This window comes from Pteronotus mesoamericanus, unplaced genomic scaffold (genome assembly GCF_021234165.1).
Source record: "Pteronotus mesoamericanus isolate MK-2021 breed Mesoamerican mustached bat unplaced genomic scaffold, CSHL_Meso_final contig_78, whole genome shotgun sequence".
NCBI lineage: Eukaryota > Metazoa > Chordata > Mammalia > Chiroptera > Mormoopidae > Pteronotus > Pteronotus mesoamericanus.
In genome coordinates, this window is record NW_026555258.1 from 26,347,854 (window position 1) to 26,353,853 (window position 6,000).

General features: G+C 41.9%; 1 pseudogene; it reads left to right on the forward strand.

Moving 5' to 3' along the window:
- LOC129079125 (serine/threonine-protein phosphatase with EF-hands 1-like) overlaps positions 1-5,439 on the forward strand; it is a 67,252-nt pseudogene extending 61,813 nt beyond the window's left edge.
- Positions 5,440-6,000: the final 561 nt, after the last annotated feature.

A 6,000-nucleotide genomic window follows, 5' to 3' on the forward strand; every position in this document is an offset into this window, starting at 1 on the left:
CCAGCCCCACTTACACAGGGTGAGGAGACACAAAGACGGAGGCAGACCCCCCCCAGACTGGTGGGGGACATTTAAAAAGCAAAGGAACTTACGCACGAGGCTCGTCTCCTGCAGCCACACCTGCCCACCAGAATCTTAAAATTTTACACGGAGGCCTTCACAGGGTTCAGTCATGTATCCTGTCCAGACGGTCTAAACAACGCATGCCCCTCAAGGCTGCACCCTTGAAAATGGCTCCCACTGTGGGCACTGTGGGCAGGAGCTTCATTCCAAGGACAGATGAGGAGCCTCCCATGGCCTGGATTTAGCTCTTGGGTCAACGGGAGGTCACACCCTCTCGATTACCTTCTCCAGCAATACCATCTGAAAACGTTTTAGCTAGTCTTCCCTTTGTAGAGACCCAAAAATTATTTGGGCTTTCTTTTATCCATTTTTCTCCTCAGATACTTGTATTTTTTTTCACATCGATTTAGCTCTTTGTAGAGTTGTTTACCTTTTAATTCTGCTTAGGTGTATTTACTTTCATCCGCATTTAATATTGAAAGTTTTAAGACAATGGATTTGCCTCTGATTGCAGTTTTGGTCATAGCCTATGGGTCCCTCCAGGGAGTTTTCTTGTTATCTCTATTTTCCCATCTGCGACTTGTTTGCCATAGCATCTGGATTTAATACATAAGTGTAAAAAAGAAAACAAAATCAGGACAGCACAATCACCAACTCACATCACATTAGGTTTAGGTTCCTGAATAATTACAGAACATGAAACAAAGCATATAAAAACCAAACCATGAGGATATTCTCAACTAGAGTAGTTAGGGGTTTTTCCCCAATTTAAGGTTAGAGAAAAAATATGGGAGCAGAGAGAGAACATAAATTCTAAAAAGCAAAAATTACACATATTCACTGTCTGAATTTACATGCAGTTGTAATGATGTTGTACTCATTATTAAACAATGTTTTCACATACCAGATGAAATCTATAATGCTTGGGTCTCACAAATGAGAGAATTCCAATGCCAGGCTGTGGACAGGCACCAGCTGTAGTTGAGTCTTTAGTGATCTCATGTGAAAAGCATGTCACCACAACAAACTACCCTGGGGTCTGCTTGACTGGGACTAGAAATCACTTCACAACTAACAATGCATGCAGCATTGTTTTTATTGTAGTGTTGACAGTTTAGAAATTGTTGACATTTCCAAAAGAGCCATCTGATGAGAGACTTTGAAATGATTTGAATTGAGGACAGCCTGTGGCTTCTTGTCAAAATAAGTTCCTGTTAAGTGCCTAGAGATTAGGATATAAGGAAGCCTAGAACAAGACCTGTTGGGATACACAATATAATGAACTGATGCTGAGGCATTGCCTGAACCATGATATTTACTTAACTTCTATAAAAATTTTATTTACTGACTTGAGAGAGAGAGAAAGAGAGAAAGAAAGAAAGAGAGAGAAACATTGATTTGTTGTTCCACTTAGTCATGCATTCATTGGTTGATTCTTGTATGTGCCTTGACTGAGCGATCAAACCCACAACCTTGGTGTATCAGGACAATGCTCTAACCAACTGAGCTACAAGGCCAGTACTTTGTTAAACTTTTAAATTGCACCTTTTCAGATTAAAGCTACATGTAAAAAATGTGTACAGTATTTGGGATAAATGGGCAACTCTAATTTTGCTTAATCATGTTTATAAAAATTAATAATGTCTTCCCTGATGAGTAGATATACAATCATATCAAAAAGATCAAATCATGCCCCATCCAATGAGATACAGTAAAATGAGCTATGAGAGCTTGGAAAAGCAATGAGAAAAAGGTGGAAAAAATATCCAATTGCATAAAGATGCTGATTCTAGATTCTATTTTGGCACAGATGACTCTGCTCCTGAGAAAGCATAACTATGACAATCTGAGGCACTGGCTTTTGTCAGATGTCACAGACAGAAGATTCTCGACATCAGCGTTTCCTAAAATAACTTCCCATAAAATCCTTAAATCCCAGCACATATTTAACATTTGTCTGGAAACATCATTCGGAATATATTTTGTAAAAGTATGTTGATCGACATGCATAAATATATTACCAAATAGTGCCACACTACTTATGTGCACAATTAGTAACAATTATATTATATATTTTATATATTATTTTTAATTATGTGTACATATAATATAAATATATGTAATGTAAAATGTATTTACATAGTATTTCTTGTTACATATACATATGCAGTTGATCTTCATTAATCTTATATTCCATATTTGCAAAGTTGTCCATTTGCTAAAATGTATTCATAACCCCCAAATCAATACTCGTGACACTCTCACAGTCATCTGCTGACATGTGAAAAGTGAGGAAAATCCTGAGTTGCCTAACGCTTGCGTTCTCTCAGCTCACGTTGAACAAGGCGACATTCTGGCTTCCTGTTGTAGCTCTCATATTGTAGACTTACGGGGTTTTTTGTGTGTGTGGTTTGTTTAGTAGTTTGCCTCTACCTCTCCAAAATTCATTTGGCAATGTAAATCCATATTACTGAAGCATAAATCAACACTGAAAGCTCTAGAATAACAAAAAACTAAAGTTAAACACTAAAATTTTTTAACTATAAGTCATATGAATAATTACAGCTACAGGCTGCAAAATGGGGAATAGAATGTTTGGAAAAGAAGCAATAATATTTTAAAAACAAATTAATGTACAATATAACCTGGAGGACTCTAAGAAGACGTGATGCATATGTATGACTCTGGCAGCTCCCCATCCCCAAATCTCTCCTTAGGTAGCTTGGAAAATCCTAGTACATAATTATGTTCCGGGCCCTTGGAACATAAGGAATCACCTGCCTGAAAAACTTTCTGTAACAAAGGAACAGTTAGGAACAGGGTGGACAGCCCTTCTGCTTTGTTCCCCACCGGTAGTGACAAGCTGAGGATTTTCCCTTCAGGCCTCTCCTTTCTTCAGACCTTCCCCAAAACAAGCCTCCCCACCTGCCAGCCTCCACAGCCATCAGCTGCCTAAACTAATGGGATCTAGCCAGGGCCAGCTAACCTCTCATCTCTAAAAATAATTGGCTTAGCTCCGATTTGCCTGTTTTTATAAGAACTCTAAGAAACTGTAAGGAATATTCCCTACCTCTCCCCAAACTGTTTTGTCAGGAAGATGATCTGTAAAGAATGTATTGTACGGTTTAACATTTACAAAATGAATTCAACATCAGTCTGACTCGGCAATGTCTGAGCACTTAACACACTCATAAATAATCCAAACCACCCCTGCCAAGGATATTTCTTCAGTGAAAGGTAAATAGCTACCGGGCCTTTGGTTGGTATCTTGACAAATGAAGTAATTATTGTAACAGTGACTTAATAGTCCTGCTATGGGCAAGCATGCTAAGAAACTACATGTAATTTATATCACGCATGCCCATATTTTCACTTAAAAAAGAAAAGATACAGCACACTTAAATGCCTAAGTCCTGAAATGAATTAATAAATACAATTCTGATTTATGTAGGCACAATTCCCAAGAAATTCATATCATGTTACACAGAATGTTTGCTTCTCAGAAAGACAGGTCTTTTCCCCAAAAGGTCAAATTGCCACTTTTTATGAGAATTCAGCTAAATGTTAACCAGATATTAAGGCTTCTGAAAAGTTTATATCCCTCTAGACCGGATGTCCCCAAATTTTGTCTTAAAGGGCCAGATAGTATTTTTAGCTTTGCAGACCATACTGTCTCTGTCACAAATATTCATAGCGGTGCAAAAGACTAACAATATGGCAACAAATGGGTATGGCTGTTTCAATTAAGTTTACTTACAAAAACAGGCAGACAGCCAAATTTGGTTCTAGGACTACGGCTTGCTGACCCATCACTCTAACCCTTTCTTTTACAACTCACAGTTAATGCAAAACAAAGTATGAGGAGAGGGGCAGTAAATACCCCCCCTCCAACCACTCCCTGTCCTGGGACCAGAGCTCGGAGTTCTGGTGGGCTTTAAGAGTACCATAGCCTACAAGAATCTTTCCTTTGTCTTGCTTGTTAGTACGACAGATTGTTCCTCAGACTCAGTGAAGAAGAGGCAGAGGATGTTTTCAGAGGAATCTTCTGTAACAGTATGTGACTCAATCTCACTTCAAAGGCATACTCTTCCGCTTCAAAGAAAGGAGTTTTAACCTGAAGCACCACTTCTTTCTCAAAAAAAAAAAAAAAAAATCAAGTCCGAGAGTGTTAGCCTGCCACCTTGTGGCAAATTGGAGTATGGACAGGGAAGTCTTTGGACCAAGATCCAAACAAACTGCAATGTATGTTTTGACAGGCTCTACACACGCTAGACTCTGCGGCTGCAGGCTCTACAAGGAGCCAAAAAAACAAGCCTCTTGTCCTCAAGGAGTTTACAATCTGTAAGGGAGGAGACAGATGTTAATCCAAAAGAACTTCACAAACATATGTAAAATTACAAATGATCTTATGCCGTGCTCCGAAGGTGAATAAAAGAGATTCAGCCTGGGCAGGAAAGGTGGAGAGTGAGATGATCACACCGAGGCCTGAAAGCGAGTGGGGACTTAGCAGATGACAAAGTGAGGGAACGGGTCTGCTGCTGGAGGAACACCTGGGGGGCTCTGGCAGGAGAGGCTGTGCAGGGGCCCAGGAACCCTGAAAACGAGGGGCTGGTGGGTGTTCTTTATTCCATAAGCAGAGGGGAACCATACCAAGGTGTTAAGCAGGACTGAAAAAAATCAGATTTACATTTTCAATAGGATCACACTGTGTACCAGTCAAGGTCTAATGAGGAAACAGAAACTACACTGCAATCTGGAGAAGTTTAATATGAAGCATTATGAATTATTTATCAGAAGACTGGCGTGACTGGGGACTGACTAGTAAGAAAAAGAGAGATCTCTAAAAATATAGGGCAGGGCAAAAGTAGGTTTACAGTTACGAATATGAGAAACACAGAGTTCATTCTTGTATTATTATTTATCATTGTATTGTTCATACAAACAACTGTAAACCTACTTTTGCCCACCCTGCATAAGCACAGCAAATATATGGAGAGGTTCACCACCCCCTCCCCCAAGGAACATCCCCCCAGTCTCAAGGCTGAGCCCCAGGCCTTGTTGGACAGGGAACCGTATGGCTCCCTACATGGCAGAGAAGTCACAGGGGTGGAACTTGCTGAATATCCCTCCTGTCGGGTGCAGGGGAAGCCATTCAAAGGCAGGTAGGTGTCTGGAACCTTTCTGCCATGAAACCACCTCCCAGGGCATCACAGGAAGCTTCTGGCTGCCGGGTGCTGCTGGCCTGGTGCCCTACAGGCGCAGGGCTCCGCCTCGGTGCTGGAGGAGCAGTGCACACCGAGGGACCTGCAGAGAGCAACACACCCCACCCAGGAAAGAAAGCACCCGTCCCCGTGTCGCTGCAGTGCCCTCTACTGACAACTGTAGTACCATGCAGGGGGCGAAGGAAATATATTTAAAGGACACAGCAACACAGCCACCGTGTACTTGAAGCTGAGAGGCCATAAACTGATAACCAACACACATTGGCCTCCAAGTGGAGAGCCTTCTAGAAGAGGAGAAAAGCACAAGAAAACAGACCAGTTGGGAGGTACTTAAGTAATCCAAGAGAGAGAGGAGAAAGTGGCAATAACCCATAAGATGCTGCAGAAAATACACTAGCAAGTTCCCTGTGGGGCGTGGGAAGGACACCAAAGAGCATGGTTTATGCACCCAGGCTCACTGGACTTTAAGAAGAGCTGTCTCAGAAGATGTGACTAAGAGAGCAAAGAGGGACCGCTGTCCTTGGGGCCTAAGACAAGAGATTGGTAGCACCAGCTGTACTGAGTCCATTCTTGGCCTACAAGAGGCACAGGAGCAGCATTGCTCCCAGGAGAGAGGCTTGCACAGCCTGTGCAGCCAGAGACACCCCCAACCCTTGCAAGGACGGCCAGGCCAGGCGTGCGGAAGCAGGCCTCTGGGTCCACAAAGTTGCAAGAG